This window comes from Anastrepha obliqua, chromosome 1 (assembly GCF_027943255.1).
Source record: "Anastrepha obliqua isolate idAnaObli1 chromosome 1, idAnaObli1_1.0, whole genome shotgun sequence".
Taxonomy (NCBI): Eukaryota; Metazoa; Arthropoda; class Insecta; order Diptera; family Tephritidae; genus Anastrepha; species Anastrepha obliqua.
The window spans coordinates 18535356-18549545 of NC_072892.1; positions in this window are offsets into that span (position 1 = coordinate 18535356).

Genomic DNA, 14190 nt, shown 5'->3' on the forward strand with positions numbered 1-14190 from the left:
TGGGCCACGCACTTTCCGAGCAGCGCCTCAATTCTCACGAAGAAGCCTAAAAATGGCTCGATGATTGGTTTGCGGCCAAAGACGGCCAATTTTTTTGGCGCGGCATCCACAAATTGCCTGAGAGATGGGAAAAATGTGTCGCTAGCGATGGCTATTATTTTGAAGATTAAATTTGTAACCATTTTTTGTATTTTCAACAAGACGGCGCTACGTGCCACACAAGCAACGAAAGCATTGATCTTTTACGGGAAAAGTTTCCGTATCTCTCGAAGGGGTGATCACAATTGGCCACCGAGATCTTGTGATTTAACACCTTGTGACCTTTTTCTTTGGGACCACGTGAAAGAGAAGGTCTACGCCAACAGCCCAGGATCGATTCGAGACCTCAAAGATGGAATTCGTGGGGCTATCGAGGACATAGGCCAGCCAATTTGCAATTCAGTTATGGAAAATTTCGTGACAAGGATATTGTCCTGTAAGTGTGGTCGTGGTGGTCATTTCCTGATGTTCTTTTCCACTATTAACGGCATACCTTCCTCTTTATAAAGAAATAAACATCCGATCATTTATATTCAAAAAATAGCATTTTTCTTTGAATATCAAAATAACACCTCATATTGGAAAACCCTATATATATTTTCGAAATATTGAAAAAATCGAGTTTTTGAAAATTCTGGACACATGTAAGGTAACTACTGAGAACTTTGCTGCCTACACTATTTAAATGAAAATATTAGTCCTCCATCTACATCTACGATGTGCACCTTCCTTTTACGTCGAATTTCCAAATTCTAATTAATTACCCAAAATTATCGCCCACGTGGAGAACCTTAACGGAATCAAATAATATTCCTTTAGTCTATCATACAACTATTTTGACTAGCTCTCTTCAGAGAGTCTTCGTTTTCGAGTCAGTACATGAAACATCAAAATAATAGAACAAGTTTTTTCTAATAGCGGTCGCCCCTAGGCAAGCAATAGCAAACCTACGAATGAATGTCTGCCATGAAAAAGCTCCTCATAAACTTCAACCGAACCATTTGTCGTTCGGAGTAAGCTTAAAAACTGTAGGTCCCTCAATTTGTGGAACAACATCCAGACGCATGCCACAAATCGGAGGAAAAGCTCGGACAAACACTCAAAACACACCTTTTTAGCTATTTTTTTAAATTTATTTTTTAAGTAAATTTTTTCATTTAATAAATAATTTTATTAAGGTCATAACTTTTGTGACCAGAAGGAGACAAGAGGTGATTGATTTAACACTTACCAATAGGTCAGTTGGAAATCAAATCAACCGATGGCGAGTTTTGGAAGAGGACTCTCTTTCTGATCATCGTCTTATCGAATTCCGACTGGGAATTGACACAATATCAATACCTTCCGGTAGGAATCCTCGAAATGTGGACTGGGACAGGTATGGTGAGCTTGTAACAGAGCGATTACCAAACCTGAAAAAACTCAAATCAGTAGAAATGATTGAAGATGCGACTAAGAAATTAGAAGGTACTTTAATCAATTGCTTTGAGGAACTGTGTCCACTCAGGCAAAGCAGACAGGGGAAAGCGGTTCCTTGGTGGAACCCTGAACTGTCGAAGCTTCGTGTACGGTCCAGGAAACTTCTTAATAAGGCCTTGAAGACCAAAACAGAAGAGGACTGGGCCAATCATCGACTTACACAGAGAGAATATAAGAAAAAAGTACGGCAAGCCAAACTTGAATCCTATAGAAATTTCTGCAGTAACATTGAAGAAATGAGGGAAACAGCGAGACTTTGTAAGGTCCTTCATTTAGACCCCTCAGTAAGGCTGGATTCCATTCGAAAACCTGATGGTTCATACACCATTTCCAAATCGGAAACGTTTAATGCTCTACTCGAAACCCACTTTCCGGGTAGTAGAACTCTCTCTGAAGTTGAGAGTGGCATGAACAACAACGGTGGCAACGGTGGAACCTCTAGGTATAGCTGGTATATTGCTAGTCGGATAGTGACAAGGGAATCGATAAGGTTTTCCTTATCTTCCTTTGAGAACTTTAAGTCCCCTGGACCTGACGGAATATATCCAGCAATGCTTAAAAAAGGAGGAGACAGGCTGATTGAGGCCCTGAAAAGGATCTTCACAGCCTGTCTTGCATTTGGTTATATACCATCCCAATGGCGACGCGTAAGAGTAGTATTTATTCCGAAACCAGGAAAAGATGACTATTCCCTAGCAAAAAGTTTTAGACCAATCAGTTTGACATCGTTCATGTTGAAAAGTCTGGAACGAGTGGTGGAGAAACATATTCGAGTGGGGGTATTGCCGAGAAGTCCACTTAGTAGAAATCAACACGCTTACCAGAGTGGAAAATCATGTGAATCAGCCTTACACGATCTTGTTAGCAAGATTGAAGCTGGGCTGGAAGCTGACGAATACACAATGGGCGTGTTCCTGGACATTGAGGGGGCTTTTGATAATGCCACTTTCGGCTCGATATGTTCTTCTGCCGAACGACACGGAGTTAATCAAGCCATTATAAAATGGATATACTCCATGCTCTCTGAGAGGCTGTTAACCGCTGCCGACGACGTCTGTGCGCTAACATCGGATAAATCCTTAAGGAGGCTTTGCACGAAAGTGCAGAGGATTCTTGACAAAATCGATGATTGGTGCATGAGACAAGGTCTTTCGGTTAATCCGAACAAAACAACTATAGTCTTGTTTACGAGAAAACGGAAATTGGATGGACTCAGTCTTCCAACACTGAAAGGTGTGACACTTGGTCTTTCCAACGAAGTTAAATATCTAGGAGTAATCTTGGAAAAGAAGCTGACTTGGGAGACACACGTTTCACTGAAGGTGAATCGTGCATTGAAGATTTTTCAGCAATGCCGCAGAGCCTTTGGCAAAACCTTGGGTCTGAAACCTGCTGTGGTCCTATGGATATACACAGCACTTATCAGACCAATCATCACTTACGCTTCTGTGGTCTGGTGACGACGGAGCATGGTTAAGTCCACAATCCGGGAACTATACAGGCTGCAAAGAAGTGTATGTTTATGCATCACGGGTGCCATGAGTACAACCTCTGGAGATGCCCTAAATGCTATGCTTGATTTGCTCCCCCTGGATCTTAAGATACAGCAGGAAGCAATAAAAGCAATGTGTAGACTCCATAAATATGGTTTCTGGCACGAAGATGGAACTTCGGGACCCAGAGAAATGTTTAAGTTGCTGTCGGAGCAGTATCTACTGTTTGATCTGTATCTACTGTAAGATGACCTGATACCCACAGTTTCATTCGGAAGGAAATTTGATGTCAGATTTCCATTGTGTGAGCAATGGAGCAATCCAGGAGGCATGCAGGGAGGTTTGACGGATATTTTCTTTACCGATGGGTCCAAGACTGAAATAGGGTCTGGAGCCGAATGGTACTTAAACGATAGTAATAAGTATCACTACGCTATGGGGGGAATGGCAACTGTTTTCCAAACAGAAGTTTTTGCCATCCTAAAAGTAGCCGAATGGATAATCGAGAGGAGATGGAGCGGGAAACAGATTGGAGTCTTCAGTGACAGTCAGGCTGCATTGAAGGCCCTGGAGAACGCGAAGCAAACCTCAAAGATTGTTCAAGAATGTAAGAAGAAGCTTAATTCTGTCGCAAGACAAAACAGGCTTGTACTTATATGGGTTCCGGGACACTCCGGTGTTCAAGGAAACGAAATTGCCGACGAATAGGCCAACCGTGGATCAGCGGTGCCCCCACAGGGGCCAGAGCCAATAATCGGAATCAGTCTCGCAGGAATCAAGAACTGGATCAACGATTATGTAAGCAGTCTACATAAAGAGCGATGGTCCGGTCTAGAATGCTGCAAAACTGCAAAGTGTTTTGTGACAAGTCCGAACAGAAAACTGTCAAACTTACTAATAAAACCTAGAAGGAAAGACATTCGGTTGATGGTCGGCATCATTATTGGGTTCCGATGTCATGAGAATGAGTAATATTCGTTCTCTAAAACTGGAGGATATTTATAGATTTGCCAAAGAATCTGGAAAATTCTCACAGGACTAATTATCTCTATCTCTGTCTCTATTCTTTCCTATCTCTTTCTATGATACTTTTCTCCCTCCCTCCTTGACTATCTACCCCCTTTCCAGAGCTTTAAATACAATGGGCTTTTTAGCCTGAGTGTTTTAGGAGCCACCAAATCTCCTGGTGCTCCTTGGCTCAACCTTTTCAAATTTCAAATTCAAGGTCATAACACCGGGACGATAAAATAAATCAAAATTCTGGAAAAAGTACTTCATTCCGCATGCCATAAAATGTGAATTTTTACACGAAATTAGTTTTATTATTCCAATGATTCTCTTAAATTTTATGTCATCCTTTAAATTTACGTCATTTTCTTAAGGATTTCTCGTCCGCTCCGCAAAATACTGTAACACACCTTTTTGTTGACGAATTCTTAACGAATGCGGCACTAACTTTTTGAGCAGCTTTTCCATATGTAATTCTTTATGTAGTATGGAGTACTCCTTATTTTGAGACGTTTATGGTATCAGGAATTTCACACTTAATGAAACTTGGACCCTCACAAACCATCATGCCCTTGCTCAATGATTTCTGCCGCAGTTGCACCTGGACGTCCATTAAGTGTATCAATGAAATTCGAAACAAACTCTGATCGTTCAAAATGGCTGCTAGATAAAGTTCTAAATGTATTTTCTTCTTATTTTCCACAGATTTTGTTTCTTTGAAACGTTTTATCTCGTCGCATACAGTCGAACGGGGTCTATCCACTATTTCTGTGATTTTCTGAACGGTTTGACGCTTTTCGCGATGACTAATAATTAAATTTCTGACTTGAATTGAGATCTGTCCTCGCTGTCTACCCATGTTTATCATTGGGCTTTTATTCAGATATTATAGTTTAGTTTATTACGTTTGCTTCTGCCTTTGCACTGTTCTACCAAGAGCAAATTAATTGTGGTATTCCCCGTTTTAAGTGCCAAACAATCGCCAGATGACCGACTTCTTTTTTGGCACCAATTTCCCGAAAGCTGCATGATAAATTTTGTATAACAAGGAAGTAATGGATTTGTAAATTATTATTACTATTTTTAAAATCCTATTTGAATACCCATTATTCACCGCCATTCAATTTCCAAACTCATTGCGGTGTTCACTGGTCACTGCGTGATCGGTACTCATAGCTTGAAATTCCGTACAACCCCTATTGCAGAAGCTGTGGGGATCCTGCAGAGAAAGAGATTGTGGAACACTTTCTCTGCAAATGTCCGGCTCTGGCCGCTAGGCGCTTGAGATTCTTTAGCGTACCCTTTGGGGATGACCTGAGAAAATTTTCCAGCCTAGATCCCTTTTCTCTCCTCCACTACATCAGCAGCATTGGATGGCTGTAGAAGGTTTTCTCTTCCCAAAAATTTTTCTTTGCACAGGTAATAGTCCACATTATGGTATCACGTAAGTGCTACTTGAAGGGTGCCTGTGTCACTCTTGCCATTTTACCTCCCTACCTACCTACCCATTAGAAAAATATAAAGATACAAATATTTAACTTGCATTTCTTACACAAATGTTGAATTTGAAGCTGCAAGCTATGTACCTATGTCCGCGTTCTTTATTGAGTCACTGTATGTAAAACGTAATTTAAAGTGCTGAGTGTCGTCATTTCGCCTCAAGCTGCACGATTTTGGTTTCTTTACTGATCAACAACAGGATTGTGGGTTTCCCTCCTCTAAGATTTTGGTTTCTCTGGTCATCATATGAGCACCCCTATCTAAGTTTTGTGCTTCCTTGGAAAACAATGTTTCAACACATACATATGCATGTACGTACACAATATAAAATGTGGCCCAATAATAGATCTACATATAAACTGCGATTTAAATACATATTTAGATGTTCTTTAATTGGCCTCGGAGATATCGAGTAAACTAGGCAGCCAGAGTCCACTTGAAGTATCAAGTTCAGCGCTCCATAAATAAACGCTCCTGCTAAAAGGTAATTACTCATTACACTCCTGACTCACTTGTCATAGAATTTTAATTCGTTGTCCATTGATCGAATGGTTTAGTTAAACTCACTTTACTGGTTTAATAATAAAACGGCTCTTGCAGCTTAAAATACTATTTTACCAACTCGCCAGCTGATTTATTGGTAATCATTACTGTAAAGATTAATGTAAAGAGAAAGTAGTCGAGTATTAATTGAGAGACCCGTTTCTCATGATTCACTCACCAAAGATCGTCCCAATAAAGTGATGGTTTCATGTGCTGTGCGCCAAGCTGTATCGTCTTGCTCTGCTAATTTAGTATGGAAATGAAGAACCAAAATGCCGCTAATCCTTTGACTTTAGTGCTCATTATTTACCTCAACACTGGCTCTAACTTCAGTCATAAATATACGAGTATGTATATGTACTTATCCTCAAGTCACATATGTAAATATGTACTTCATAACCCTAAGTAAATATTTAAACAAAATACCCTCAAATATGTGTTCAAACATTTTGCTGCAAAGAGCGCGACCAACACATGCAATTTGTCAATGCAATTTAGCTCAATCATCCGGTTCGAGGGATGGCAGCGAAGATAAGCGGAATGAAGTGCGGCAAACTAATCGAATCATTGAGTGGCAAATACCGACGCTCCATCAGATGTTATAATTTATTTAACTTCATAGCGGCTATTATACCACACCGCGACGGCCGCAGTATCCAATTCAGCAGCTGTTGCACGTTGGCGCACCGTCATTATCACCCCCATCGTGGTCGCCACCGCCTCCAATAGCGCCGCTCTTAGCCGCATTGCATAGGGCTCCACACTTCCGTGTGAAAACGCCGGATGTTGCGAATGAGTAAAATTTCACTCCCGCATATTTAGGGGCTCCACAAGCTGTGCCACTTCAGCTGCAGGCACAAACGGGCGGGATACTTCTACACCCACCGTTTGGTATTTGCATTTTATTACACGTTTATTATTTTATACGACGCAAAGGGTGGATGTTGATGGCAGCGGGCAAAACGTACCCATGAGTAAATAGGAAGGGCGCCGTGCTCGCGCTGAGGACATTGTAGGTGGTATTCACTTGGCTGCCTGAACGGCTGAACGCCTGACTGCCTGGTTTGCAAAGTGATGGTGTCTGGCAATTGTTTATAAAGTTTTCGTATAAAAAAGTTTTTTGTTATTTGCAAAATAACTCGAGAAAACATTTCATTTGAAGCGCATTACCTTCGCTGAGAGTTGAAATAGGAAAGAGGACTGGCGCTACATCTTTAGATGGCATTGGCACTGTAGCTGCCAATTCTAATTTTAGATATATGTATGTATGTATGCATTAATATAGAACGTACTGATTTCGCAGAGGAGAAATGAGAGTGTTTTAGAAAAAACAGTGATTGAGGCTTGCAGATGTATGCGAAATTGTGAATTTGTTGCGCAGCTGAGTGAGTTCCAGTGCTGGCAAATTTGTTTGCCTTTTTTCAAATACATCTACGTGCATATGCGTGTTTCTGGGTGTGTGCGGTTTTTTATTATTTCAAGTAATTTCGGCAAATAGCATGAAAATGACTTTATGAAAAAGTTTCACAGACAACTTCCAGAGTTTTTGTTTGCCGGAAAGCTGAAAAGGATGAACAATAGTCGGCATTTGTGCACAGAGCCATCAAAAGAGGAATGGGAGCTAGCGGAAGGAAGCTGGCTTTCGAACTGTTAGTCTCCGACCGCGGCTCTGCAATTGTGACCAAATCGACGTATAACTTAAGGTAAAGAAGTGTTTGTCATTTTTAAATTAGATGGCAAATAAATACAGTGTACATAATAATATTTATCTGCGGGAGAGTAAGTACCGCTTGAATCGTGAGAAGTGAGTCAGGGATGTAGTGAGTAATTACCTTTTAGCAGGAGCGTTTATTTATTGAGCGCTGAACTACTTACTTCAAGTGGACTCTGGATGCCTAGTCTACTCCATATTTTTTATTTTTTGTTTGCTTTAAGAACACTTTTATTGCAAGCTGTATACATACATTAAGCAATATTTATAGAATAACTTAAACCTTAGTTAACTCTTTCCGGGGCGCTGGTATAAAATTTATACCACTTATTTAAATATTTTTCCTGCATTTTATGCGCATTGGTATAATTCTTTTAAAACTTATACAGGCAAATTTAAGCATATATTTTCTAAAAAAAAAAATATAACAAGTGTTTGAAAAAGATAAATATATATGTTTTTTATGCGCAAAATGAGTAGAATATTGAAGTATTAAAGTGTTACTCAGAATTTATCATATTTTGTAAATAAAAGCACGTGCAGCATCGGTTTCCTACAATTTTAACAAAAGAAAAAGCGTCTATGAATTAATTACTCAGCCAGTGGAATAAAAATAATCAAAAGAAAGTGTGGAAAGTGTTTAAAGTTACTGGTACAAAAAGTATAGCACCGCGCGGTATTTACGTAAATGGCTAAAAAACTTAAGCAGAGTGATATATGCAAAATATTGGAAGCTTTCGATGATGAAATTGATTTAGCAGAGATTTCTTCGGTTACCGATTCAATTGTTGATGAAGTTGAAGTATTCGATGAAGGAAACTTGCAGGTACTCTTTGATGCCATCCTTGAAGATGACAATGAGGATGTGGGAATTGTTGAGAGCGAAGAACTAGGGTTTAGCAGAGCCCATAATTCCCGAGAAGTTTATGATAGCGATGATGAAGTTCCTCTAGCTGATTTAAGAAGAAACCGTGAGCTGCTTGGGCCACCCAAGTGGAGTAAGCAAAATTCTATGGAACCGTTAGTAGTATTTGCTGGCGAGATGCAGGAGCCTACTGATGTTGTCGAAAGCATGCCATCACACGACAATTTTTCAATTTTCAGTTCAGTTGTAACTCCAGCTGGGGTTGAGCATATAGTATTCCAAACTGATTTGTATGCCCAGCAATCTGGTAAGTCATACATTCCAACAAGTGTGTCAGAAATATATGCATTTATTGGAATCAACTTTTTGATGGACATAAAGCATCGGGCCAGTTGTCGAGATTACTGGTAATCTCGCCTAGAACTGAACCATAGTTGTATATCCAAAATAATGCCCGTGAAAAGATTGGACTGGATTTAAAGCAATTTGCATTTGAACGACCCTTCTATAATGCCAAAAAGAGGATCACTATCATTCAACAAACTGTACAAAGTTCAACCATATTTTGATATGCTGCAAGAACGCTTCAAACTGTGCTACAATCCTGGCGTGTACCATTGGTTCGAGATATATACGGGTAAAAAAGGAGATCTAGTCGAAAAAAACTTGGAGAATGGGTCGTTCTCGGCTTAACTACTGATTTTGGGGGGAAACACCATAAAGTGTTTTTCGATAATTTTTTCACTTCGTTCAACTTGATTCTTGAGCTGAAAAAGTAGTTGATAAATGGCTACTACGAGCTGAATAGAAAAAGCCACAAGTGGTGGCACCGAATATTTTTGCACTTTCTTGAAATTGCAGTCGTGAATTCTTTTATTATTTCTAAAACTAAAGGATAACACTTACCCCTTAAGGACTTCAAACTTGATTTAATTTCAATACTATGCAGTTCAGCCTCACCACCTACTCTTGGAACCAAAAATAAAAAGCAAGCTAGAGTCTGCATCAAGAAAAACAAAACGTATGTAGATCCAAGCCTATGATCCTCGGCATCTCACCAACCAGTCAGAACAACCTCACGTAGATGTGCGTACTGCAGCACGACAAGCCACCAAAGAAGGACTCAGTGGGTGTGCTCAACTTGTAATGTGCCACTTTGCCTTAGCAAATCAAAAACTTGTTTCAATGAGTTTCATAAATAATCCTCGCACTCTATGCGCGATGGTATAAAAATCGTCCACATCTTTGTACAAAATCCTGCAAGGATAAACATTTTTTTACATTTTCTTCATTAAATGTCTCGAATAAATGAAATAAAAAAATCTTTGTGTTTACTTTTTAGCGATTTTTTTCAGTGCGCCGGAAAGAGTTAATGTAACGAAATCGTTTATATTGTCAAACATAGATTATGGTCTTTCGGTATATGGTAATTGTTCTAAGAACCATATAAAACTTCTCTACGCTCCCTATCACATCGCTGTCTGCCGTAGCATCAGAGCGTTTCCTAAATATCCAACTAAATTTATACTTGCGGAAGCTGGCTTGCCTACTATTGAGGAGAGAATTGAGCTAAACACCAAGAAGCTGATACCAAAGTTGTTCCTGTCTAATAATAGGACACTTCACGAAACTGTGATTGACACCATTAATCTAAAACGACCACTGCGACGAAAATCTGTAATCGCGTCTTGCATCGAATATGCTAAAGAACTAGGAATTAATGGCTCGTCACTCAGACATAATGATAATTACCCACCGTGGTTTTTACGACAGTCGTCCTTTATTCTAGATCTCAGTAAATATCCGAAGGAAAACACCTGCCCTAGAATTTACCAACAACTATTCCGCGAATGCGTGGCACCTTAACCTCCAGAATGGAGCCTTATTTTCACTGACGGATCAAAATCAGAAGATTACATATCACTCGCGGTTGTAAAATATAGTGGTGAAACCATGTCAACGGGACACTTACTGCCACTTACTTTTCGTCTGTCTATATAGCAGAAGCCATCGCGATATTGAAAGCAATTGACTGTGCACTTAGCACTTCATCAAAAACCATAATTTGCACTGACAGTATGTCGACTATAGCATCCATTCTAAACATAAACAATAAAAACCACATCATATCGTGTATCCGTGACAAATTAATTGCAACCCATAACAAAATTAAAATAATGTGGGTACCAGGGCATAAAGGAATCGCAGGAAATGAACTAGCAGATCTGCGTGCCAAGCTCGCCGGAAAAGAACCTTTAATCTCTTTTCAGTTCCTCGACAAGAGGGACTTGCATAATTTAATTTCTTCACAACAGCGTATAAAACAAATGATTGAATGGAAATCCATCCGACACCACTACACGCAAATTAATGGTGATAGAAATGCAGCCCAGTACCCATCATCATGCCGATGGAACGATATCAAAGCTTTCGTTCGACTACGCTTAGGGCATACCATAGCCACACATTCGTATAGGCTATCTGGTATCAGCCCCCCATCATGTCAGTATTGTCCTGCGTCAACACTCTCCATCACACACCTGCTCAACGAATGTCCACAGTTCACGTCAATCAGAAGCAACATATTCAACTGCGACAACGCCATTGATCTCTTAAAAACCACTTCACCCGAAAACATTGAGAAAATTGCCAAATATCTAACCCTAATGGATCTTCGTAAAGTAATTTAACTCCCTGTAGCAATAGCTCTAAGTAACGTATTGTTAACAATTTAACTGCTATCTCAACTCAGTAATTTCCTATACTTTTTATATAATGTTTCATATTCACACATACTTTTTTCATACCGGTGAGCCGAAGGCCCTGGCAGCCAGTGCTCCTTTTTTTGTTGTGCAATAACAATTGTATTGTTGTTTCTCATTTTTATAAATATATAAAATAAACTTAAACTCAGAATTTCAGTCGTTTATGGGATTCACCCAGTGGTACAATCCATTTCAGTTTTTTCCCACTAGAAGAGAAGATCTGTGGTGGATTTTGGGAGCCTGAGATTGTGGGATCTTGCATATTTCTCTATTTCTTGCACAACAGTAGATATTTGTAGGTCACGGTGTATTTGCGAGTCTGTAATATAGTAGGGTGAGTTGGTGATCATTCTAAATGTTTTGACTGAAATCGTTGTAAAATTTCGATATTGGACTTTGCCGCAGTACCCCAAAGTTGAATACCATATGTCCACACGGGGTTTAGAGCTGCTGAGTATAAAAGCAATTCGCTTTCGGCAGAAACTTGGGAATGACGATTTAAAAGCCAGTGAAGGTCTGTGGTTTAATACCAAGTGCTTTTCTTTTTCACGTTAATTTTCTGTCTAGATGCATTCCGAGATATTTGGTTTCATTGCTTTGTGGAATTTCCATATCGTTGAGTTTGACGGGTGGGCAGGTGTCTCGCTTAAGAGTGAATGTGACTTGTACTGATTTTGTTTCATTGGACTTAACAGGTATTCTCCATTTTTTGAGCTATAGGTTGATTTTGTCGAGTCCCTTTTGTAGTTTAGAAGAAGCTGCTTGCGGGAAAGTGTCACTTCAGTTTCAGGTAAGTCATATGTGTAGAGTCGGTACAATATTGGCCCCATTACGCTTTCTTGGGGAACACCCGCTGAACTTTCGCAGAGCTCGGAGAGATGATCTCCTTCCTTGACGAAGAAATTTCGGTTATTGAGATAAGACTTTATAAGTATGTAGAAGTTTAAAGTGAGGGTAGTTTTAATTTTGTCAAAAGATTGAGCAATGTCGAGGAACGCTGCTGTACAGTATTTTTTTTTCTTCGAATGCATTGTGAATGTATTCAACAATTCGATGAACTTGTTGTATAGTGCTGTGTTCTTTTCGAAAACCGAACTGATGATTGGGTATCATTTTTCGTTCTTCGATGATCTGAAACAATCTTTTAAGAATAAGACATTCCATAAGTTTGGAAGTGATCGGTAGTAAGCTGATGGGATGTGGGGTTACGACTCAACTGAATCTCGTTTTTTGCCAGGTTTGAGGATCATTTTAATTTGAGCCACCTTCCATTGGGCAGGAAAATTTCCAGTTAGTATAATTGCATTAAATAAATACGTCAACAGAGTAACTCCTCTTTCTGGGAGCTCTTTGAGCACTTTGGCTTTAATAAGATCGTAGCTGAGAGATTTATTTGTGTTCAGATTTTTAATGGCAGATTTCACTTCAAATTTAGAGAATTTACGTATGGGTGGGCCCATTTGATAGGTTTGTGTTAGTACATAATGTATGTCTTCTAGGGTACCGGGTGAAGAGGTCATTGAGTGTGGGGTAAATACTCTTTTTAAGTGACGAGCAAATTTCGCTGCTCTTTCGGAGTCGATTTTAGCCCATTCATTATTTTCCATTCTAGGGGCAGGAATCTGGAGTATAGGTCTTTTTATATTTCTAGCAGCCTTCCACAGCGAATACTCAGAAACTGCTGTAGCGTTAAGACTACTGAGATAGCGATTAAGTTGTGTGCTTCGTTCATTAACAAGAGAGTTGCCTTGTGAGTGCATTTAAGTTTTTTTTATCTGCCGGGTGTCTAGTTTGCTGCCACTTTTTTCTTGCAATCCGTTTTTCTTGTAGTTTTCCTTTAATACTAGGAGCAATATGTAGTGCCTTTTTCGGAAAAGAGATAGGCGGGGTCGAAGTTTTAAATTTATCGTTGATGATACTAGATATCGCAAGTGATTCCAGTCTGTTTTGTTATTATGGAGATAATATTGAGCGGGTGTGTCGGCTCCATATTTGCGAGCCAAGTGAATCGAGCGGACTGTCAGAGACGAATTCTTGAATAATTAGTAAGCACACCAAGTCTGATAATCCAATTAAGTAAGGTATTCATTGAAGTAATTGGGAAACTCGAGCAGCTAAAAGCTAATGAAATAAGCAAACAACGAAGCTACTTGAAACAAATTTATAGGATTTGTATAAGATTTCAAACATTTAAAATAGTTTTTTGTTTTTGTTTTTTTGTCGGAATAGACCAGCAAGTACAGCACTCAGACCATTAAGTCCATGGTACTGCACGCGGATTCCCTTTTTACTTTTCTTTAAATCTACTCGACCTCCGAAGAAATCTGAGTAGATCTGTTGGTGCCAAGGAGCCAAAGTGGTCGCTTCTTAACACATCAGTGCCAAAGACCTCAAGCGGGGAAGACGCACAGAAAGTGGTTCACCGCTGGGCAGAGTGTACTATCTGAGATGCCCACCTTTTCCTTTCCCACAGAAAGTAGTCCATCATCAGTCCAACTAACCTCCTACAGTCCCCTCTGCTTAGTGACAGGAAGAACTGCGACAGTCGGTTGGACATGACGGGTAACATCAGCCTGCCAAGCTCGCTTGTGGGTTAGAGTAACCGATTTGCTAACCGTGGCGTTGATGGCTGCATAAGGAAGTGGCAGAACGGGCTCCGGGCCAAGGAAGTTGGCCTCAGAGCCCATTCTGGCTAAAGAGTCAGAGATCTCGTTACCCGCGTAGGGTGATCCCACGTGTCGCAGGACCCATGTCAGCATCAAGTATTATGTCTACCGACATAGTTCA